Below are 24,169 nucleotides of genomic sequence, written 5' to 3'. Positions count from 1 at the left end.
ACTCTGCTGGGATGAAATTTCCTTGAATCTCATATTTCCATATGAGATTCTCATGTTGAAATTGCTTGTATCTCATATTTTCTATGCTATCACCTGTGCACATGAGTGTGTCTGACACACCCCGGGCACAAAAACAGAAGATAATTGTTGCGTTAGGACTTGCCACCCCCATGTGTTCTGCTCACATCCCTGGAGCAAATAGCCCAACGCACTCATATCAGTCCAGTTCATTAAGGTTCTTGTCAAGAAAACACGGCTAGCAAACAAAGAATCTTACATTTGAGCAACACCACCCTTGTCCCAGAATCTTTTAGCAATGCCATGAGGAGGAAGAAAAGAAAGGTGTGAATGATATTGGAAAATCAAGACAGTAATAACGCATGATCAGATATTTAAGACAAAGCCACTGGAAGGCCATGGGTCCGCTCATCAAATACCGGTAATAGGAAGAAAGAGGGGAATAAGGAAGAAAGGTGCTGGGAAAAGACAATGGCCCACTAACCAAATGTGACAGTGGATTAGGAGAGGTGATTGAAGGTAGAAGATCAAAAATGAGAAAAGGAAAAGGCTGGAGCAGTGGAGGGGAAAGAATTAAAGTCAGTTTCAGCAGCTATGGTTCCAGTCTCAGCTACACAGACCATGGGCCTGGTGACCCTGAGGAAGCCTCTTCGCATGGTGAAGTCAAACCCTGTCAACTACTCAACGGAGACAGCATCGGTTGGTGGTCCATGCTTAGTGTTTTGTGGGGATATGTGAGAAACTATTTTGAAAACTGGAAGTGGCTTTACGGGTGTAGCCTTATTATTGCACGTGTTAAGGTTCATTTTTTCTTCCAAATTAATCGTCACAGAGCCTGTGTCTTCGCCTGTAATTGCTTTTCTTTGGCCAACAAGGAGCCAAGAGAGATCAGTGCACATGGAGTTGCAAAGTGCACCTGTTATTGTGTGTGTCTCCACTAAAGTTATGTGCGGAGCACCTTGGTGGCTCGGTTAGTTAAGCATCTGACTCTTGATTTTGGCTCAGGTCATGAGCCTAGCAGGGCTCTGCACTGACAGCTTGGAGCCCGCTGGGGATCCTCTCTCATCCTCTGTCTCTGCACTTGCCCCACTCACTCTCTCTCTCTCTCTCTCTCCCAAAAATTAATAAATAAACTTAAAAAAAAACATAAAGTTTGAGGTTCCTGGGGCTCAGTTGGTTAAGTGTCCAACTCTTGGTTTCAGCTCAGGTCAGGATCTTATGGTTCCTGAGTCCAAACCCTGTGTCCAGCTCTGTGTTGGCAGTGTGCGGTCTGCTTGGGATTCTCTCTCTTTCTCTCTCTCTGTCCCTCCTCCACTCTCTCTCTCTCTCTCTCTCTCAAAGTAAATAAATAAACATTTAGAAATAAAAATAATGTTATACATGAAATACCTGCACAAAGAGAGACAGTAGGATTAGGGATAGGAAGACTTTTTTTTTTTTTTTTAATGTTTATCCATTTTTGAGAGAGACAGAGACAGAAAGAGACAGAATGTGAGTGGGTTAGGGGCAGAGAGAGAGGGAGACACAGAATCCGAAGCAGGCTCCAGGCTCCGAACTGTGAGCACAGAGCCCGACGTGGGTCTCGAACTCACTAGCCGCGAGATCACGACCTGAGCCAAAGTCAGATGCTCAACCGACTGAGCCACCCAGGCGCCCCAAGGATAGGAATACGTTTTCAAGAGAGGAGCAGAACCTAGCAAAGTAAGACACAATAGTTCCTGTAGCATCTCTGTACCAATCTGTAGAATTTGCAGTCATGTCTGTCTTGTCTTTACAGTAAGTACTTCTAAGACAGCGCTAATCCTTACAAATCGTGCTGTGATGTAGAGGGCGGTATAAGGCATTTTACAAATGAGGACACCAGGACTCCAAATCTGCATGTATTAAAAAATATTGATGTGCTTATTATTTCCCGGCCCTGAGTCAACAGTGTTAAGTAATCTCACTCACAGAGATTCATGGGGTAAGATACACAACACATGAATAATATGATACATAGCATATAGGTGGGGGAAGACATATATATATATACACACACATACATGATCATGAATATCTAAGTAAATACAATGAACACATGAATGATGATGTTTCAGAGTCCAGATGTTATGCAGAGCATCAACCTGAGTGATGGGATAACATCAGACCAGGGAGGATTGCTTTCTACTGGTTGATCAGGGGACTGCTCTCTGATTTTGGAGCAAAGACCTGGATGAAAAGAGCCAGCCGTGTGAACACCGGCATTCAGATAATTGCAGGCAGTGGGGAAGTGAAGTGAGACATCCTCAAGGGAGAAGCAACTGCCAAGTTTAAGGGATCTGCAAAGTGATATTACTGGCACTTAATAACAGACAGGGAGGAAACAGTGACACTAACAGCAGAGACATGGGCAGGAGCCTGATCAGTTGGGCCATGTAAGGTGGGTAGACTTTTATTCTAAATCCAAAGGGAAAATGTTGGAATTTCTTCCAAAAGGCAGTATTGTGATCTGGTGTTTTCAAAGCTCGCTCTGAGGGCACTTGGAGGGTTCTGTCAGTTAAGCATCCGACCCTTGATTTTGGCCCAGGGCATGATCTCATGCTTTGTGGGATCGAGCCCTGAGTCATGCCCCTTCCTGGGCGTGGAGCCTGCTTGAGACTCTCTCTCTCTCTCTCTCTCTCAACCCCTCTGCCCCTTTCTCCCAATTCCTGTCCTCTCTCTCTCTCAAAAAAAAAAAAAAAGTCATTCTTTCCATTGGATGCAGAAATTATTTGGGGATGGGGAAAGGCATGGAAGAATTGAAGAGAAGGGACGAGTTCAGAAACTTTTTTGGTAGTCCCAGCAGAAGATGTCCATGGGGTGGGCCAAGGGAAAGTGCACAGGTTCAGAGTATGGCCTGGAGAAAGAACCAGTAGATGGGCCACAAGGGGTTGAGGAGGGAAAGAAGAGAACTCACGATGACTTTCTTTTTGGTCTGAACAGCACATGGATGGTGAAGGCATTTGGGGGAAAGGGCTGGAAAACGGATACCCAGCAACTCGGTAAATGATTTGCTGGACACCATTCAGATAGTAAATAGTAAATCAGTCAGAGTTTGACCCCAGCCTTGGAAAGTTTCAAGGATGTAGACACTTCACCACTTGGTCTGGTGTAGAATAGATGTAACACACACAAAATGTCCAAGATTTGGAAAGACATCAAATTATGAATACATTTAATTGTTCACATAGAATATGCTTTTATACATTTTTGTTCATGTGAGCAATTCTCCAATCGAAAATAAGTTATGAACATATTCACCCCGGAGAACTTAAGAAAATCCAGTTCTGGTGCAAATGCCACTTCAAAGACAGACTTATTTATTTTTTTTTAGTTTTAGGTGTAAGATGTTTTCTCCATTATTGCACTTTTGCTGCAAAGTTTGCATCTTTTAAAATAAAAAGTCTGATAAAGTTGCCACGTAGGTCATAGCAGAGGAAAGTATCAAGGGGCTAACACGGCCCGTTTTGGATAAAGGAAACTAAGTTATACAAAGAAAATTGTATTCAGAGTAAAACCATAAATATTGACTTAAACACTAAAACATCTAAGCCAATTGGTGGCCCAGCCCTGGGCTGCTAGAAAGGTTCCCACACTTCGAGCTTAGTGACAAATTAGGGTACGTGTGGCCAGAAAAAAAAAAAACAAAAAACTTCCTTATGGTCTAGTATTACTTAAGGTGAATTATGGGTCTCATTTTTCTTAAGCATTTCTTACCAGCCACCTAGAGTTAATGGTGAAGTGTTAGATCATGCATCCAGGTTGCATGAGCATTTAAATTAATTGAATTACATCGAGATTTACATGATTTAGAACTTTCTAGATTCCTGGTTAAAGGCTCTTCATCCTTCAATGTAGCCCAACCCTAACATTTTAGGATTCTAGTTTTAGATCATTATGGAAGTGAATTTTATTTACAACGATCACAGAGACAGACCTAGGGACCATTTATTCAGTAATGAAAATAAATGAATTCAGAGGCACCTGGATGTCTCAGTCGTTGGAGCATCTGACTCCTGATTTTGGCTCAGGTCACGATCTCAGTTTGTGGATTTGAGCCCCGAGTCGGGCTCCACGCTGACAGCACGGAGCCTGACTGGAATTCACTCTCTCTCTCTGTCTCTGCCCCTCCCCTTCTCACACTCGCTGTCTCTCTCAAAAAAAGTAAATAATTTGTTTTAAAAATACAATAAACGAATTCAGATTTAAATGCTTAATTAAAAAATATAGTGCTTTGTGAAGAGTAACAGGTAGCATAACATAGATATATACAAAATAAAACATTTAAAATTAAATATGTATTGGGGCACCTGGGTGGCTCAGTTGGTTGAGAGTCCGACTTCGGCTCAGGTCACGATCTCACGGTTCGTGGGTTCGAGCCCCGCATCGGGCTCTGTGCTGACAACTCAGAGCCTGGAGCCTGCTTCAGATTCTGTGTCTCCTTCTCTCTCTGCCCCTCCCCTACTCACACTCTGTGTCTGTCTGTTTCTCAATAATAAATAAACGTTAAAAAAAATTAGAAATGTATGTATCATAATAGAATGAAATCAATTGATCACGGTGCACGTAAGCTTTTATTCATTGTATCTGCCATGGATGAGAATAAAACTTCGAGGTAAAAATACCTTAATTCTTTTTCCTTAAATGTCATGTATTGTTGCAATCAATATCAACCCCTGCTTTATGAGGATGGTATGCCACCCTGAATATATGTCTGATATTCTAGGTAACGGGATACTTCTGAAAAAAACATGTCCAAGAACAATTCTAACAGAGAAGAATTTTTGAGGTTTGACTGGATCTGCTTTTCTTTAAGGGCTGACTAACTGTATTTGCCCTTATCCTGGTGAAGAGTTGAAAGGTACTTTTTCCCCCCAAATTAACGTATGGAAATTGGAAAATTAACCCTAAGTTTTTAGTGCAATGTTTTACTCTGGATATAAAGGTTGCGTGGGGCTAAGAGGAATGGGCCAGGGGACCTCGCTCACTGCTGTGGCACAGCCCAAGGGAGGAAGGAAGGGAACGGTCATGAAATCAGAGCCATCTCTCTAATAAACATGGCCCACGATGCATTTTTTGTATTTTCCATTTGTTCTCGGGGAGGCCAGTCATAAGTGGTCAAAAATGAGCATCAGAGGCTGGTACGGGGCATTTTCAATGAACATTTGCAGCTGTGGCTTTTGCACCCCCTGGCAGTTTGCCTGAGCCTACGTTTGGAGACTTGGTGCAAAGACACATCACCCCCTACAATTTCTTGACTGTGGCCTCAACCAGGAATGCTTTCTTTGAAATAGCCAGCGGTGGTTATCAAGAAGGATGGCGATGTCTGCTGTCTGGGTCGGAGAGCTATAGATTAATGTGTTGTTTTAAAGTATGTAATGTGCCCATAGGCTGTTGCGATAGCGAAATAAATCATGTGGGGTGGGGGAGATTCAGGAATGCGAGTGTGGGGGGAAACAAAGTATGCCGGTTGCCAAGGGAACAAAGTTCTGATTAGTAAGAGCAATATACTAACCTGTCCCACATAAATCTTCAGAGCCTTAGAAGGGAGCTTTCAAGTGGGTAACAAAGGTGGTTCACGATTTCTCCTTGACACTCGAGCTTAAGATCTCAATTAAGTTGTTGATGACACTTGATAACTTCCTTCAAGTGTGATAGTACGATTCTTGCCCCCCCCCCCCAAAGGCCAACTAAATAAGCACATGTTTTGAAGTTTGGGGACAACTTCAGGGTACAATGAAAGAAGCCACCGCTGAACTTGGGATCAATTTTGACAGTGGATTTCTACAATAAAGTGAAAACATATTTCAATCCAATTAGGCCCGAAAAACATAACGCACTTTAAACTGTCAGACTACTTTTAAAGTAGAAAATTCTAACAAATATCAGGTTAGGACTGAAGATTATATGGTGAAAAGCATTGCGAGGAAGCATAGTAAAATTATAATGTGAGTTGCAAATAAACTTTGTTTCATTTGCTCGCAGTAAATACATATAATTTATAGCAATATATTATTGATATAATAGATGTTTTCCTAAGAACACACAGAAACCTGCTTAAGGAAGAAAAGAGGTCGTTGAAATCTTTTAGGGCAAAAAAAAATACACTAAGCATTTAGATGTCAAATTGGAAACAAAACTACTTTTAAGAATATAGCCAGGGGGCGCCTGGGTGGCGCAGTCGGTTAAGCGTCCGACTTCAGCCAGGTCACGATCTCGCGGTCCGGGAGTTCGAGCCCCGCGTCAGGCTCTGGGCTGATGCTCAGAGCCTGGAGCCTGTTTCCGATTCTGTGTCTCCCTCTCTCTCTGCCCCTCCCCCGTTCATGCTCTGTCTCTCTCTGTCGCAAAAATAAATAAATGTTGAAAAAAAAAATTAAAAAAAAAAAAAAAGAATATAGCCAGATCATAGAAATCATTTTTTGTAATGTGATGTATTGAGCAGGAGGAGTGGTAGACCCTGTTCTTCCACTAAAATTAAGCACTTTTGGGTACTGTCTCTGCTGAAAGGGGTATTAGAGTTTTAGCGTTCATTGTTGGCATCCCGTGGAGGTTGCATGACTGGAGTATGTGGGAGACGGAGAGGACAGGCTCTGTCTTATCTACCGTTAGGTTTGAACATGCCTTTGTGTAACCTGTTTTTTAGGAATGGCTTTGTTGAAGTTCCCAGAAGGAGCCTTGGGGTAAATATCGTTGCTTATTGCTACTATCCATCTGATGATAAGGATGAGTTTGGATGTGAAGAGGACATTTCTCCCCTTCAGATCAAACGAGACGCAAAATCATGACAGCTTGCAAAGCTAGCCAATATCTGTAGGAACAAAAGAAAGAGAAAGACAGCAAGACAGGGGGAGGGGGCGGATGGGCTCAGGGCCAGTTACGAAGCCATGTCTGATACTGACGAGAAGTGAATGATACTCTTAGGGGTCCAAATCCATGGGACCGAAGGACACTCAGAAATCAGGTCTGACTCTCTACTGTCCCAGGGCCCCCCTCTGTTGTGGGAGAGAAACTAAATATACAAGCTGTGCTCCAGAGAACACACATGAGGGCAACTGCCCTCTGAGAACCGAACAATACCATAATGTTTGTTTCTCACTCTTTTGATGGGTGTGTGTGTGTGTGTGCATCCCTCACATGTGTGCGTGTGGGATCCCTCACGGATAAGTGCTTTGTTTGACATTTCGGGCATAACATATCCTTTTGTTACCTTGTGGTCTCCACAGAGCCAACGTTTATGGTTCCGATCTGTTCCTTAGGTCCTTTCCTTGGCCGTCCTTTGTTGTTTGAAAAGGCAAGACATGGCTGAAATTGTTTTCAGTGATCCATGTGAAAAATAATGGATAACTATCTGGAAGCATTTGATGTTGTTCTACCAAAGTCAGTTAAGATCTCTAGGTTTTATCTCTGAAGGCAGGATTTCTTTCATAGTAAGGGATCCGTGCCTATCTACTTGTTTTTTTTTTTTTTTTTTTTTTTTTTTCTGATATGTACATCTCTCTGGATGTCTCAGAAACATTGGGACATAAGACTTTACACATCATCAGATTAATAAAAGTGCTGGTGTGAGTGAAATGGGATAAGTTAATTTTAGTTCTAATTTGAAATATCGCATGAAGTTCTTTTGAGCGAAAAAAAAAAAAGGAAGAAAGAATAAAGCTGTCTCTGGGAAGAAAAGCAGAGACTTTGTTTTCCAGTACCCAGTCTCAGGATAGAAATTGTTTTGGATCAATGCATGTCCATGAAAGGAAAGATTATGCATTCTATTTCTAGATTTAAGAGCCATCAAAATTCAAAGCACAACATTGGGCCTCTAGAAGATGTTTACGTAGGAAACAAAAATGTTAATTTATCTTGACTTTTGGCAACTTGTAAAACAGAACCGTAAAATAAATAATAAAAATGTGATATTTTTCTAGTATGCTGTAAATATCCAACACAGCTGAGCAGGACCTCCTTGCAAGTTACGCACCCACATGTTAGAGTATTGAGCTTGGCTTAAATGCAAATATCACAGAACCCCACTCAACTCTGATTTAGAGGCCAACACCGTGGGGAGTTTTTAGGATGCACTGAGGGATTATACCATGAAAAGGGTTATGTGTGATCCAGGAAGCAGGCAGTCACGAAATAGGTTAGCCATTCATTGCTGGTACTTTCGGTGTGGGCTCTGCCCTGCTCTCTCCTATATCACATGACTTCATATCCGCTCACATTCTCTACCAACTCTCCCTTCCTAAGCCAACTATCAACTTCCTCTGGGTTATCTCTGCACTTTGGGAGTTTTGCTAACTTCTTTTGTATTCTGTTACCTGCTGTCCTTTTTGGTCCTTATGGTTTTCTGCATTTTTGATACCTTTCTAGGCATTTTTGCATTTCAGTGGGGTTGATGGACAGAGCAGAATTGGATCATGCATTCAGCCTACCATGCTCCCTTCAAAATTCCTGATATTTGTGATAAAAATAACAAATCTTTCTCATGATTGCATAACATACACCCTACTATTCTGTTCTTTTCTTTTTGCTTGTGATGTGGAAAATGTTTTGGGATATGATTTTTTTTTTCTTTTCATCACAGATTATTTTCTTTTCTTTATTGTTTCAAGGTGGATCGAACAGTTACATAACTTTTCATTATTTTTAAACGTATTAACTCAAATTTAGCTGCGATATATTTTGGTTTACTGTGTAAACTGAGGTACCAATTTGAATTATTTTTTTTACTACTTTTTTCAAGTCATTTTACTTGAAAGAAAATTCTTGGCATAATGTTCCAGTTTCCACTCTAGTGATATTTCTATTATATTTACTTATATATTATGAATCCTATTTTGACCTATTACTCTGATGATCTTTTTTTTTTTTTTTTTCAACGTTTATTTATTTTTGGGACAGAGAGAGACAGAGCATGAATGGGGGAGGGGCAGAGAGAGAGGGAGACACAGAATCGGAAACAGGCTCCAGGCTCCGAGCCATTAGCCCAGAGCCCGACGCGGGGCTCGAACTCCCGGACCGCGAGATCGTGACCTGGCTGAAGTCGGACACTTAACCGACTGCGCCACCCAGGCGCCCCGTCTGATGATCTTTCTAAGAGACCATAGCATACTTTATATTATAAAGAAATCCTAAATAGGAGGGTGTAGGTGGCTCAGTCAGTTAAGCGTCCAGCTATTGGTTTCAACTTCAGGTCATGATCTCACAGTTCATGAGGCTCTGTGGGCAGCATGGAAACTGCTTGGGGTTTCTCTCTCTCTCTCTCTCTTTCTCTCTCTCTCTCTCTCTCTCTCTCTCTCTTTCTCTGTCCCTCCTCCACTCAGGCTGTCTGTATCTCTCTCAAAATAAGTAAATACACTTAAAAACAAAGAATTCCTAAATAGACACTATTTTCTAGGAGACTCTCCTTTTTTAAAAATATATACTAATGCCCAGAGTCTAACCTTTCCTTTCTATTCACTTTTAAAATTTTATTGATCATTTTGTTTCTTCGAAAACCTGTCTAATTATCAATTTTGCATTAAAAATTTCACTAAGCTTTTGTAGTTAACCTTGAAACATAGAGTGAAAACATCTTTGAAGACTGAGTTTCATTTCTATTTTCCATGTAGAAAGGGAATTCAAAATAGCTGTCATAGAAAGAGGCAATCAAAGAGTACGCAGCCAAATAAATCGGTGGGGGGGGAAAACATATTTTATGCACTCGGCACACAGTAAACTCATAAATATATTATGTCAAAATTATCTTATTTGTGTGCATGTGATTTTTATCCTTCTCATCCTGGAATACAGCAGTGGTCTCTCTTTTCCATTTTTTTTTTATTTTCTTGCAGATTTCTCCTTGAAGTTTTGAGAAACAACTCTGCTCGTTTCCTTACAGAGGTATCACCTCGTGGTCATAGGAATCATCTGAGTGAATTTCATCGCAGAGCAAAAGGGATTTACCGTTCAGTTAATGAAGCTCAAACTTCATCCTTATTTAATTTCTAAAACCCTAATAGGGGCACTAGGAGGTCCTCCTAACTGTATGTTGTTTTTTTTTTTTTTTTCAAAATTGTAATAGTAAGTATTTTAAAAATTTCTTGTGCTAAAAGAGGGTGCCCTTGTATGAAAAAAAAAAGGGAACACTTAAGGGTTCCTCCATTTGAGACTTGGATCTTCCTTTATTAACTGTAATTGGCTCTTTTTGCTCCAAACATGAGCTCATGTGGCAGTGAGCATCAAATGAGATAAAATATGCCAAAAAAAAAAAAAATCGGTAACACACTATGAGAATGTCAGCCGTTATTTTAGATTTTTAACAATTTATTCGAATCAGAATAAAAAAGGCATACATTTTGGTGTTGGATGAAAGATGGAGCCAGTTTAGGAAGGCACCAAATGCCAAGGGAGGGGATTTTGAAGGAACCAGGGGGAAACTCTGTTCTGTGTATTTTCTCAGAGTCCCACAAACATCATCTGTAAATTTCTAGAGCAGACCGTGCATTATTCCTCACTGTCTGTTGGGCTATGTGAATAAACTCTCAAATGATCTCACGAGGTAGCATCATCGCCTCCCTTTTATAGATGAAGAAACAAAGGCGTTGACGTGTTAACTAACTTGTTCAAAATTTTGCGGCTTTGTAAAAATGAAACTGTAGGGCAATCTAGGTATCTCTCCTCAGAGCCCACATTCCTAAGTGCTGAACCAGTTTGCGTCTTCTTTGGCAATAAATAAAAGTGAGATCGGAAGAATTGTGGGTAAACGTGTAAGAATCTATTGCATTCATTCAAGTGTAAGGACACAGTGATCAGAATGAAGAAAAAACGCCCAGGAGACGCATTTCAAGGCCAACATGGGCAAGATCTAATGATAACACTAGTCAAGAGAGTGGGGTAAAGAGAGAAAATAAATTCAGGTATTGAGACTGCCTGGCTGTGCAGATAACAGTCACAGCCCAAGACGAGGGATTTGGACTCTAAGCTCACAGATTCGAGTTGTTCACATGCTCATTCTCATCCGCCGTCGGAATGCAAAGTCAGAAGGCCCCTGGAGTCAAGTGAAAGCTGACAGAGAGGTCAGACCTTGGGATAAAGTCGGAGCTGTTGGCCTCATGGTGAGTGGCTAATCCATAAGACTAGAAGTTCTCTAAGTAAAGACCGAGGAGAGAAAATCCTGGAGGACCCACTATATATTCTTAAATACCCAGTTATAGGGAGGAAGACAGGACTATCAGATGTGACAGAGCAGGACGCCTCTGTGGCAGGAACTGGGATAAGCACAAGAGTTAAAGCAAAAAAGGCTTCCTCCTCTACCTCTGCTCATGTGTTCAGGGCTGCTGTTTCACAAGCCATTTGGGCATCCTGGGCGGCAGAAACTCTGCTTCCAGAGTCTCTCTAAGTGGAGCCTCTGTAGCTGGGTTTACATGAGTGAAGGCAATGGCATTTGCGCCATTGGGCATGGCCTCAGAAAATGTAATCAAAAGTCATTTTAATGACGGCCCTACTGAAGGCCTTTGCATCAAAGAGCATGCGTTTGACAGAGTGCCTCATTATCTTAAGTGTGTGCCTAGCTATTTGAAGAGGGAGCATCCTCTGAACATCATCCGAGTACACATCCAAAGCAAGTTATTTATACTTTAGTTATGTCTTTGTCAACACATTAGATATTTTTGTACTGTGATCTTTTACATGTAGCCGATATTTTAATTTTTCCATTCTCTGCGGGACAGTACGAGTGTGGCATATTAGAAGGCTCATCCTCAGTGTGAGGTTACTGTGTCCATTACTGATGAGTCTCGGAGGTTTTTTTAATTAATTTTTTTTTCAACGTTTATTTATTTTTTTGGGACAGAGAGAGACAGAGCATGAACGGGGAAGGGGCAGAGAGAGAGGGAGACACAGAACCGGAAACAGGCTCCAGGCTCCGAGCCATCAGCCCAGAGCCCGACGCGGGGCTCGAACTCCCGGACCGCGAGATCGTGACCTGGCTGAAGTCGGACGCTTAACCGACTGCGCCACCCAGGCGCCCCTCGGAGGTTTTTAAGTAAACTACCTTTCTCCATTTGTAGGAGGTGGTGAGTGACCACCGATTACTGGATCCCACCCCCAGGAAAACCCTAGGGGTACTGGAAGGTTACTGCTCATTCAGATTAGTTACCATTCGGCAGCTAACAATATTTCCCCTGCGTTACACAATAGAAAAAGAAGAGAAAACAGACAAACTAAAAATTAAAAAAAAATATTGTGTCCGTTGGGTTGGAAGGAAAAATAAAATGAGACGTAAGACATGAGGAAATGAGGAGAGCAAAAAACAAATTGAAAGATTTTATTAGGGAATAATATATAGCAATTAGATGCAATGGACTGAATTCACATGTGTCAACATGAATAGATCTCAAAAACACAACTTTGATAAAAAGAAATGAGATTGGATTTGTGCATCACACCCAGGGTACAAAACTAGGGCAGCCAAGAAGTATTTTGAAAAATATACCAACTTTCAAAACAAACCAATAGTGTTTGGGCAGGAAGGGCATATTTTAAGTCTTTTAGGGTGTATTTCCGTGGAGAGGAGACAATAGGATTGGAAATGCAGAAAAAGAATAGGATGGAATAGAATAGAATAGAATAGAATAGAATAGAATAGAATAGTGTCCGTATAGACTGTACCATGTAAACTGCAGAATATCAGCAACTCTGTATTGTACCCTGAGGTCCTCAAGGGAATTGTTGTCCTTGTAGAGGCTGGTTGTAGACAACAGGCTTGAGCAGTGGAAACTTGATCAAGTCAAAGGGGCCCACAGCAACCCCCTGGTGAAACAGGCCCATGAGGCAACTCACTGCAAAATATCCATATGCCCTAACCAACGGGCTACGTGCAAGCAGGTACAGTTACCAAAAATGGGAAAATTCCATAGGCCCTCATACTTACTCCCATTTCCCCTTTATTTTTTTATTTATTTTTTTAAATTTTTTTTCAATGTTTATTTATTTATGGGACAGAGACAGACAGAGCATGAACGGGGGAGGGGCAGAGAGAGAGGGAGACACAGAATCGGAAACAGGCTCCAGGCTCCGAGCCATCAGCCCAGAGCCTGATGCGGGGCTCGAACTCACGGACCGCGAGATCGTGACCTGGCTGAAGTCGGACGCTTAACCGACTGCGCCACCCAGGCGCCCCGCCATTTCCCCTTTAATACATCTCCCACTCATTTCTTCCTTGCAGACAGCTTCCCCGCTGTCCTGCCCACAACTCCCTTGTGGTATATTCAGTAAACTTCTATCTCCTTTTTGCTGCCTCTTGTGAATTTTTTCAGCACCCAGGCCGCCTGCTTCCACCCAATGTTGCCTCACATTTGGGAACCCCCATCTGATCACGAGAGACACCACACTCTTCATTTAAGAAACATGAAAACCCTCTTCATTTTACAGTGTTCTCTAGATTATTTTATTTTATTTTATATTTTATTTTATTTTTGAGAGGGACAGAGTGTGAGCAGGGGAGGGTCAGAGAGAGAGAGGGAGACACAGAATCTGAAGCAGGCTCCAGGCTCTGAGCTGTAGGCACAGAGGCTGACACGGGGCTTGAACTCCGGGACTGTGAATCATGACCTGAACTGAAGTCAGGTGCTTAACCAACTAAGCCACCCAGGCACCCCAATAGACTAAAATAGACTAAAATCTATGTTCACACTCTAGAACTCATATAAATTAAACGGTTTTTTTTTTTTTTTATTTATTTTTGGAACAGAGAGAGACAGAGCATGAACGGGGGAGGGGCAGAGAGAGAGGGAGACACAGAATCGGAAACAGGCTCCAGGCTCTGAGCCATCAGCCCAGAGCCTGACGCGGGGCTCGAACTCACGGACCGTGAGATCGTGACCTGGCTGAAGTCGGACGCTTAACCGACTGCGCCACCCAGGCGCCCCGAACTCATATAAATTAAAGAAAACATATTCAGATATTTAGGCTTAATTAAAAAAAAATAAGAAGTAAATAGTGTGGCTCTCATTAGACTATTTTAGACCATATTTTTGAAAGACTCTCACGAGGCCAGTAAAATGCTTCTCAAAGAAATTTATTTATAAGAAACAATGTGGTCCCATGATGCAAATGTTTCAGGAGCCACTGATGATCATGGAAAGGGAGGTAAGATGCTTCCTGACAAATCGAGCTTTCCTCTACCAGTATACAGACATACAGGGATGCAAGGAAGGCTAAGGAGCCTTTGCCCAGACCTTCAGGTGTCCACCCAGTGGAGATCCAAAATGGCGGCTGCGTCCAGCCCAGCACGTTTCCTTAGCAGGTGTTATGAAGCACCTTGAGAAGACGTGGCACGTTACCTGGTGAGTGGTTCCCTGACAGCATTCTGCAAACTTACGAGTAAATAAATGGGATTTGTTTAAGAAAGCATTTAACTGCTTTTCCTAGGTTTCACCATTCAGGACTTGACCATAACAACAATACTGCCATCTTAAAAGCAATTCAGGCCTGCAGGGTTTTCTCAGGGTCTAAAGCAAACTGAATTCAGATAGAGTGAGGGGATGGGCAGGAAGTTCCCATTGTAAGGACTGGGCTTCTGTACAGGATTCAAAGTTTCAGGAAGCTCATCTCCTTGTCTGATCTGCGTCTGATCCCCTTTGTTCTCCCTCTTTGTTCTACCTTCTCCGGGATGATGACGTGCCTACTTTTCTATTGCGTCACCCCAATCTCATTTACCTAAAGACTTTATATTGCTCTTGTTTATATTCCCCAATCTTCTTTATTGAACCCACAACTCGAGCCTTGTCATGCTTACAGCATATTTGCTCTCTACGTGCTCTGGGGCATATTACAAATCCTTCCTCAACTGTCTGACAACAAAGTGTGCCACACCCAAACTTCCTCTCTTAGTCCAAGCATCTCCCTTGGAGTTGGTATATACTGTGTGATGTCAGTTTACAGCGGCTTCGTGTGCGCTACATGTCTGGATTTGAAAAGACAGACACCTTTTATTTCCATCTATTATATTTCTTTCACATGGTTTGCAACCTGTTTACTGAGTATCGTCCACACTCTACTGCACTACACTACTCTGCCATGACTTTGAGATACAAGATGTCTAAAGTGTGTGATCTACCCACTGAGACTCTGAACATTTGACCCACATTTCACTTAGAGTAAAGCTACAGATTTTGCTTTTTGCCAAAATTGGTTTTTATGCGTTGACCGATGAGGAATTTATCACAATTTTCTTTCTATGAAAACTCTGGACATAATATTCTTTTTAAAAAAAAAAAATATTTATTCATTTCAAGAGAGAAAGAGCACAAGCGAAGGAGTGGCATAGCAAGGGAGAGAGAGAGTCCCAAGCAGGCTTCACACGCTGTCAGCACAGAGCCTGATGTGGGGTTTGATCCCACAAAACATGACATCATGACCTGAGCCGAAATCAAGAGTCCCACGCTCAGCTGAATGAGGCACCCAGGTGACCTTGGATGTAATATTTCTAAAGATGAAGTCAAATTATGCATCGGTCTTGTTTTTTTTTTGTTGTTGTTTGTTTGTTTGTTTTAATATGCTTCCCAAATGACAATGACAAGTATCTGATTGGCTTTTGGGTTGTTGAAGAGGGAAGCCATAAATATTAGGATGGACCAAGAACTACCCTTAACATCTTCTGCTTTGCCTGTGGTTTCCCCACATGAACTGAGGTTTCCATCTTGCCAACTCCAACTGCAAATTAATTTAGATTACAATTGACATTTAGGGTCGAAGAGGGAGAGGGAAAAAAAATCAATGGTATGTGAACACTGAAACCATAAATAGTAACAAGTGGAAATCCCAAACCTCAAATGTTTTTGAAGCATTTTGTAAAATCCTGCAAAAACATATGCAAGATTACAATGTACAAAATAATCATGGAAGGTTGGTATGTGGGGCTTAAACGATGGGACCACAAGGGGAGTTTTTTTTGTTTGTTTTTTTGTGTGTTTTTTTTGTTATTGTTACTCTAATACTTCAAGGTAATTCCTGGCATAGAAAAATATGCATATGTTTAAGAAACCAGAAAAATGTGCTTATTTTATTAGGCTTAATTATCAGGGAGAACAAAAAGCACTTGGAACTTTTTAAAAATGAATTCATCTCATTCACCAAAACCAAGAGCCCTGAAATCACTTCTAGCTTTAAAAATGCCTTTTTCCCCCTAAGATCAGGGTACCGATTTGATGAATGTTCTCAAGTTAATCACCCATATAGGACTTCTTGAACATTACTCTGACATTGAGTGCTGTCTGTGTAACTTAATGTTATAAAACCTGGAAGGCATATTTATAGCCCAATCCAGATGGACCAAAACAAAGTACAATTATTCCTTCAAAAGCCGACCTTTGCATACAGATTAAAATGGATTGCTTCCAAGTTTCAAATGGAGAAATGGACTCCATTCCCCAATTGTCGCGCATTCATTATGGCCCTATTCGACTTGGTTTTGGGCAGTGCTAATTAGTGACATGTCTGTATTAAAAGTTGGACTCCCAGCCTGATTTGCAAAGTGGCAGGAAGAAGAGCTGTTAGAAAACTAATTACAGCTCTTCGAGATTGTGCGATTTTAAATAGGCTGTGGATTAAGTGGTTTCACAGAATCAAATGAAAATGATTTTACTACTGACAGCGGGCATTCCCATACAAGGATGGCAATGTCTGTGTATTTGGCCATTTCTAGATAAAACTTATGCTATTCTAGTCACCTTGGACAACTCAAAGGGAAGTTCTAATCTCGATTCCCATCAGGATTGGGATATAGAGAGGAAATGTGTAGCCTCTTTCCCTCTTTCATAATTTTAAAATGAGGAAAGATTTATTTTAAAAAACCTTAATCTTAAGGACTTTGTGGTACTCATTTTGGTGTGTTTACAGAATCTTGTTTCCTTGTCAATTTCGTTACTATTACTGGGTGCTATGAATTCTTTCCAAATGTTAAAAACATAACTTTTGGGGCGCCTGGGTGGCGCAGTCGGTTAAGCGTCCGACTTCAGCCAGGTCACGATCTCGCGGTCTGTGAGTTCGAGCCCCGCGTCAGGCTCTGGGCTGATGGCTCGGAGCCTGGAGCCTGTTTCCGATTCTGTGTCTCCCTCTCTCTCTGCCCCTCCCCCGTTCATGCTCTGTCTCACTCTGTCCCAAAAATAAAAATAAAAAACGTTGAAAAAAAAATTAAAAAAAAAAAAAAAAAACATAACTTTTAACTCTCATGAGAAAGACCGTGTCCCAACTATTTATGAAAGTGTTGCCGGGGCTCAGGTAGCTGAAAAGATTGATATCTCCTCTCAGTGGCGGGGCAGCCTGGAGATACCAAGTCACGTTTTTCTGGTGTTGGAATCTTTTATTAGGTCTAAAACTATTTTTTTTTTCAATGTTTATTTATTTTTGGGACAGAGAGAGAGCATGAACGGGGGAGGGGCAGAGAGAGAGGGAGACACAGAATCGGAAACAGGCTCCAGGCTCTGAGCCATCAGCCCAGAGCCCGACGCGGGGCTGGAACTCACGGACCACGAGATCGTGACCTGGTTGAAGTCGGACGCTTAACCGACTGCGCCACCCAGGCGCCCCTACTTTAACTTCTTATTGACATATTCCTTAACTTTTCAGCCCCTCTAAGCTAGTAGATCAATTTTTCCTTGGGATTCAAGGTCTGCCCTGTTCATTTTACAGGGTCTCCCTTATTCCCCATGGCAAGCTCTTCCCTTTTTCCACACTATAGTCCAGCATGGTGGTTAATAGTGACCTGGAGGTGAACTGGACTTGGACAAGCTACAAAGCATCTCTTCTTTTTGCTCTCTTTCAAGGATGGGTTCCATCACGGTAAGGGAAAGGGAATACAAAGAAGGAGAAACAGTTGGGTATGGTTGGAGTGGCTTCCTTTGTTGGTGAGGCCTGATATTCCGACATCTCAGCCTATGATCATCTTGAGTCCTGGGGTGGTTCTGACGTATCCCGTCGGGGAGATGTTCATGCCCATGGCATTTTTACCTTCTTTGACATCTTGTCTTCAAGTTACCTCCTTGCCAGTGACACCAGGACATATTCCTAAAATGTGTAGCCATTTCCCATCATGTAACAGAGGTCCATAAAAATCAATAGCCCATGATCTCCTCTCTTCTACTTGGCTATATCTGATCTACAGCCATATACAGACTCACGTTCTGGAATTCGGACAAATCAGAAAAATCTGTGGGTGTGAGTGGCAGAGATTGGGGTGGACAAGGAGGAGACAGGTGGCAACGGAGAGGCAACAGAGTCCATAGGTGCTGAGAGTTATTGGGTCTCAAGGTCTTTTCCCCTAATGGTCCCTCGACACCCACCTCCCCTGGTTTTCTTCTCCCTTCTCCCTGGAAAGGGAAAGGACATCCGGTTTCATAGCTAAGCAGACATCTATCCGATAACACAGTGCCAGTTTTCAGTTTTGCTGGTTCTCTACTCCTCATTTGAGATTTGATGCCCCTTCCACTCACATCCTTGGCTTTGGCAAAAGGTGAAAAACAAAACCCTCCTCTACTACCCTAGCAGGCAAAGGCTAGCCTCTTCTTAGCAATACTTTTAGAGTGACTTTTATCTACTGACTATGGAGAAGCAGGAGGTGATAGTGTTTGATGTTTCCCACGCATCCTTAACTGTTACACAGAGAAAATTCGATTTCATAGTCTACTGGATTACCCGTAGACTAAATGAGGGGTAAGATTGTTAATGTTATATTTTTAGCATTATTATTTTATTTACTTTTTTTTAATTTTTTTTTAACGTTTATTTATTTTTGGGACAGACAGAGACAGAGCATGAATGAGGGAGGGGCAGAGAGAGAGGGAGACACAGAATCGGAAGCAGGCTCCAGGCTCTGAGCCATCAGCCCAAGCCCGACGCGGGGCTTGAACTCATGGACCGTGAGATCGTGACCTGAGCCAAAGTCGGACGCTTGACCGACTGAGCCACCCAGGCGCCCCAGCATTATTATTTTAATGTATTTTTTTAAAATTTTTTTTCAACATTTATTTATTTTTTGGGACAGAGAGAGACAGAGCATGAACGGGGGAGGGGCAGAGAGAGAGGGAGACACAGAATCGGAAACAGGCTCCAGGCTCTGAGCCGTCAGCGCAGAGCCCCACGCGGGGCTCGAACTCACGGACCACGAGATCGTGACTTGGCTGAAGTCGGACGCTTAACCGACTGCACCACCCAGGCGCCCCATTTTAATGTATTTTTAAAAATGTAATAGAAGGAAGTTACTAAAATTTAGATGTAAGCATATTTTACCTTAAATTTATATCCTAAATTAATTCCATAAACATTACTTGAGTTCCTGCTATGTCATGGTTGCTCAGAAGATTCCAGATATGTGGAGATAATTAAGAAAAGACCATGCTCTCACGAGTCTCAGAAGCTGAAATTTAAAATATTGTGTTCTTGTGCAAAAAAAAAAAAAAAAAAAAATATATATATATATATATATATATATATATATATATATATAACCAGTAATGTTTTAAGGATGAATACAGAAGCATTTTAAACGTTGCATTGTGGTGAGTTATACGTAGTACATATTACATCAGTGCTTCCCAGATTTTAATGTACATTTAAATTATCTGTTGTTAGGTTAAAATACAGATTCCAAATCAGTGGGCTTGGGACAGGACCTGAGATTCTGAATTTCTAAGAATCTTCTGCTGGTCTGTGAAAGATACTTTGAGTAGAAAGGGCTTAGAAAACCCCATGAATCACATTTCTTATTTACGCTGAAGGGTACCTAGGAATCTGTTTGGGTGAATCTTATTCCCCTAACACTGTCACCTACCCTAAAGGAAGAGAATTCTGACAGGGCGTGATTTTAAGACTTCTCATTACTTACTAAAAAATGAAATATAATAAGCTTAAATGTACAGAGAGGTCAAGTGACTTACACATTATCAGAGAGTATAGTGGCCAAAGTTTCAGGGTTTGCCCTGATGACTAGAATCAGCCAGATATTCAGTTGCAAGTCTTGTGTTGCAACCTTTCAGGGGCTGTTAGCTGAAGTGCAGAGAAGTGAACTCACTCCCCCATCCCGATGATGAATGGCCCAGGAGGTCAGCTGACCATCCATCTGGGGTTGAGAGTCAGACACATTTCCTTGTCTCAAGTAACTTGATAGGGATGCTGGTAAATCAAAATATTGGCATTTGGCCCCATTTAGCGTGAGAGAAACTTAGGGGAGTACTTGATTCTCTTTTATTTTAGTTTTCAATGTTCTTAATCCTGCTCTCCCCCCATCTTCTTTTTGAGACCTATGAGTTCGCCCCCCCTGAATCTCGCCATTCTGATTAATTCAACTCACCCTTTTAGCATATGCATGAACTCCAGAAAGTCTACCAGATTCTATCCACTTGGGAGCGAATGTTACAGCAATTGTACATCTCCCCCCTGCTGCTCATAGGGTCTAAAGTCCAAGCTTGTGGGTGTGTTTAGCCATTAAAGGATTTTACAATATAGAACAAAAGGATAAAAACTCAATTGCCAGAATAATTTAAGACCTTTTCACACCACTTGAGCTAAATACCCCCATCTTGCAATGGTAAGTTCTAGGGCAGTTAAATAAAACCTTCACCTTTCCAGTGTTGGAGGGTATGGAATCCCAGATGATTTCTTTCCCAAAGGAAATCATTTTAAGGGCCAGGGAAAAGGAGACAACAGAAGTCATACTATGGTCCTGTTACATAAGTCAAATATACATTTTTCTGCCAAAACAAAAATTTCAAAATAAATTAGTGGCTTCCAAAAACGTGTACCACACACTCAAGTTGGCGGGGGGGGGGGGGGGGGGGGAGCAAGGTCAATATTAGTGTGAGTCTTGAATGCTTAGCCTCAGTCCACCTCTAAAGTATATAACTTTCATCAAACTTCTACCCAGTAACGGCTTCTTTATTGTAGGAACTTTTTTATGGGTTTGAAATGTTTTCTGTATGGTTAGTGATCTTAAGTCAAACTTCCCTGATTGCCACTTTATGTAAACTATGTGAAGTTTGAACCACTAGTAAATCAAAATTCAATCCGTTTTTATAAGGGTCTGGATACCTCCATATTTCAACTTAGTTTAAATCAATCACCTCTCTCAACATTTTGCCTCTCTATAATTTCTAATACCTTTAGCCTTCAACTATGTCCTGGCTGTCGTTTCTAGAACTGACCCTCCCGCTCAGTTCTTATCTCTATCTTTCACATTTAAGACTGTTTTGTAAAGTCCGTAGTTTATAAAGTTTCATTAAAAAAAAAAAAAAAAACAACTCTTAAATGCTGTATCAGAACTATTTGTTTTTAAACTATAGCATATTTTCCCAGCAGTTTTCTTCTTGGTTTTGTTTTCATAGCACTTCTGTAGCCAAAATAATATAATATACAACTTATATTAAAGCATTCACACAGAAATGTTAAGATGTATGCAAAAGTTATATATACATTAATGCAAATTTGGAATTGTGCTCACAGTTCCTAAATTAATAATCTGTCCCAAAGGATACAAAGACCTTGAAATAAGACACGTATGACAGGTTCCAAGGAGGCACTCAATAATATATTTGGGGAGAAGGTTGAGTAAAGAAGAGAAGACAAAGGGTAGATTGTTTACACCATTCTGCTGAGAACTTGTGTGCATGCATGAACAAGTTGAAAAGGTAGTTTGGAAAGTTTTGGATAAGCGCTTGAATATTTGGAAATTAACTTATCAGTGCTCGCAAATTGTGGAACCTCGTTTCAGAAAAGGGCTTGAAGGCATCTCCCTACGCATTTCCCATTGTCATCCCTGGAACAAAAACCCAGATTTACTTCAGATCAATTCAGTATGTACTGGTACAGTCGTGTGGTTTGGGGCTTACTTTATGAAACCAGAAACTTTTCACCTTTAATTACCAGAATTAATCTAAACTTCAAGACTCCAGTATAAAATCCCCACCTGTCCTATAACATACAAATAAGAGACTTCTAAAGCCATGCACCTGTCAGAAGTTACTTTGATGATAAAATGATAAACTAGACAAAAGAATTTATGCTTCTTCTCGCGAACCTAATGAAGTAATAACAGTTGTAGACACTAAGATATTAATCTTCTAGAGGGGTGTTGTGGGTTTTTTTTTCCCATCCCCTGGATGAATTTTTGAGTATATGAGCCTTTCTGGTTTCAAGGATTCAAGTTTTTGATGTGCGTGACTGAATCTCATTCCTAAGGTACTTTAAAAGACTAAATACACCTCAATTCAAGAAACAGGTGTGTTTCAAGGTTTCAAGTGGAGAAAAAGGTGAATTTGAAGTTTTCCTCATTGTCCTAACTCTGCAGGTGACTTACCAGCAAACCCCAGAACTTACATACCGAAGAAAGAAAACAGGCATTTGCATATATTTTTAAATCATTCTATTCATTCATTCATTCATTCATTCATTCACTCATTCATTCCCCTATCTATTCATGTATTCTGTTAGGCATTAATATACTGCTAGTTATTTTAATAGTCTTAGTCATAAATCATCCTTTGTGTTTCAAGTACTCTGTTGGGTACATACAAAGTGAGGCAAACTTGAATAAGCTCTTACTGCAAAGAATTTACAGTCACATAATAGCCAGGGGACGTTCTGAGGGCTCAGAACATGGCATCATGCAGCAGGTGGAATTTTAACTAAGTTAGGAGACATGCGTAAGAAAGTGACAGGCAGACAGGGAGGAGATGATATTCCCAGGGAACAGCATGATTGCAAATTCGCAATTAAGGTGCAAGTCCCAATTTGAAGCTACGGAGAGGAGATCACGTAGAGGGTTGGAAGAAAAGTACAGTCGGACGGATAGTTGGATAGTTGGAAGTGGTGTCGTGTGAAATTGGGGAGGACAGAGTGGTGGTAGTTCTTGATATTCTTTCCTTATTTTTTCTTCCCTTTCACTTTCTTTTTTTAATTTTTTTTAATGTTTATTTATTTTTGAGACAGAGAGAGACAGAGCATGAACGGGGGAAGGTCAGGGAGAGAGGGAGACACAGAATCCCAAGCAGACTCCAGGCTCGGAGCCGTCGGCACAGAGCCCGACGCGGGGATCGAACTCACGGACTGCGAGATCGTGACCTGCACCGAAGTCGGACGCTCAACGGACTGAGCCATCCAGGCGCCTCATCTTCCCTTTCACTTTCAATGCCTAATATTTAACCTCCTCCTCCCTAGGTAAGCAGAAAGTATGGGTGGTAGCTATCAGACAAATTTGGCAGGGAGTGGACGTCACAACTGCTCTGGGGTAGTTTGGGAGTCGTGATGCTCTGAGTGTTTATGCCCGTGTCTCACTTACCGCTTCAAAGACTCTTCTAAGGTACAGTAGCCAGGTAAACATGAAGGCAGTCTTATTCAAACTGACATTTCTCTGCATGTCCCTTTGAATGTCAGTCCATCAAGCAAAATCCCTGGGCACTTTTCTTTTCATCTTCTGGATGATGATTATAATCTCCATCCATACAGTTGGTTTGGATCCATGGATTTCCTGGATTTCCTTTAGAACTCAGTTCTATAAGTCCATGACCATTTGTTCATAGTCATTCATCGTGAATATGCAGAGAAGCGACATTTCTAAGACACTTAATCTGACCTAAATGATATGATTCACTGTTGCATAATGTGGAAAGTGTCATGAAAAAATTTAAAAGATTTTGAAAGGGGTAAAAATGACCATTAGGTGTCCCATTTAGCACACCTTTCTACGTTAACTCCCCTTTCATGGTCTTTGAACTTCTTAAAACGTTGCATAAATACTGTGTACTATATACCATCAATATATCCGTACCTAATAGTGATAGTAATGCAAACAATTCTCGTCCATAAAAACGCAAATATTTTCAGGTGGTGATTCAACTGACTATTTATTGTCTTATGGACATTAACCAATTTATAACTTTACTTCAGCATTTCTCATGACCAATATGTGTTTTTCAAATCCTCCTTTGAACTAGTTCCAACAGCTTACAGATTATCTCATTAATTAGCTAAATAAACCTGTGCTATGTCTCCATTGTATACTTGTATAAAAGTCATGATTTCATAACGAAACTATTCTTTAACAGAGATAAGGGATCTGATCACATATCCTGCGGTCCCAATTTACCTGGCAGATACAATGCACACCCTT

The 24,169-nt window shown here is 41.2% G+C and overlaps 1 long non-coding RNA gene across 1 annotated transcript in view; it reads right to left on the bottom strand.

The window, feature by feature from the left end:
* Positions 1-23,885, bottom strand: part of LOC147584633 (uncharacterized) — a 29,546-nt gene extending 5,661 nt beyond the window's left edge. Inside the window, exon 1 of the long non-coding RNA XR_015251796.1 lies at positions 23,339-23,885. This is a non-coding gene — a long non-coding RNA (uncharacterized LOC147584633). The remainder of the gene's footprint in view (positions 1-23,338) is intronic.
* Between the last annotated feature and the right edge of the window lie 284 nt (positions 23,886-24,169).

The sequence above is a fragment of the Puma concolor genome, chromosome A1, assembly GCF_028749965.1.
Source record: "Puma concolor isolate L17-30 chromosome A1, mPumCon1.1.hap2, whole genome shotgun sequence".
Taxonomy (NCBI): Eukaryota; Metazoa; Chordata; class Mammalia; order Carnivora; family Felidae; genus Puma; species Puma concolor.
The sequence above is the reverse complement of the archived record's forward strand: the minus strand, read 5'-3'. Positions and strand labels throughout refer to the sequence as shown.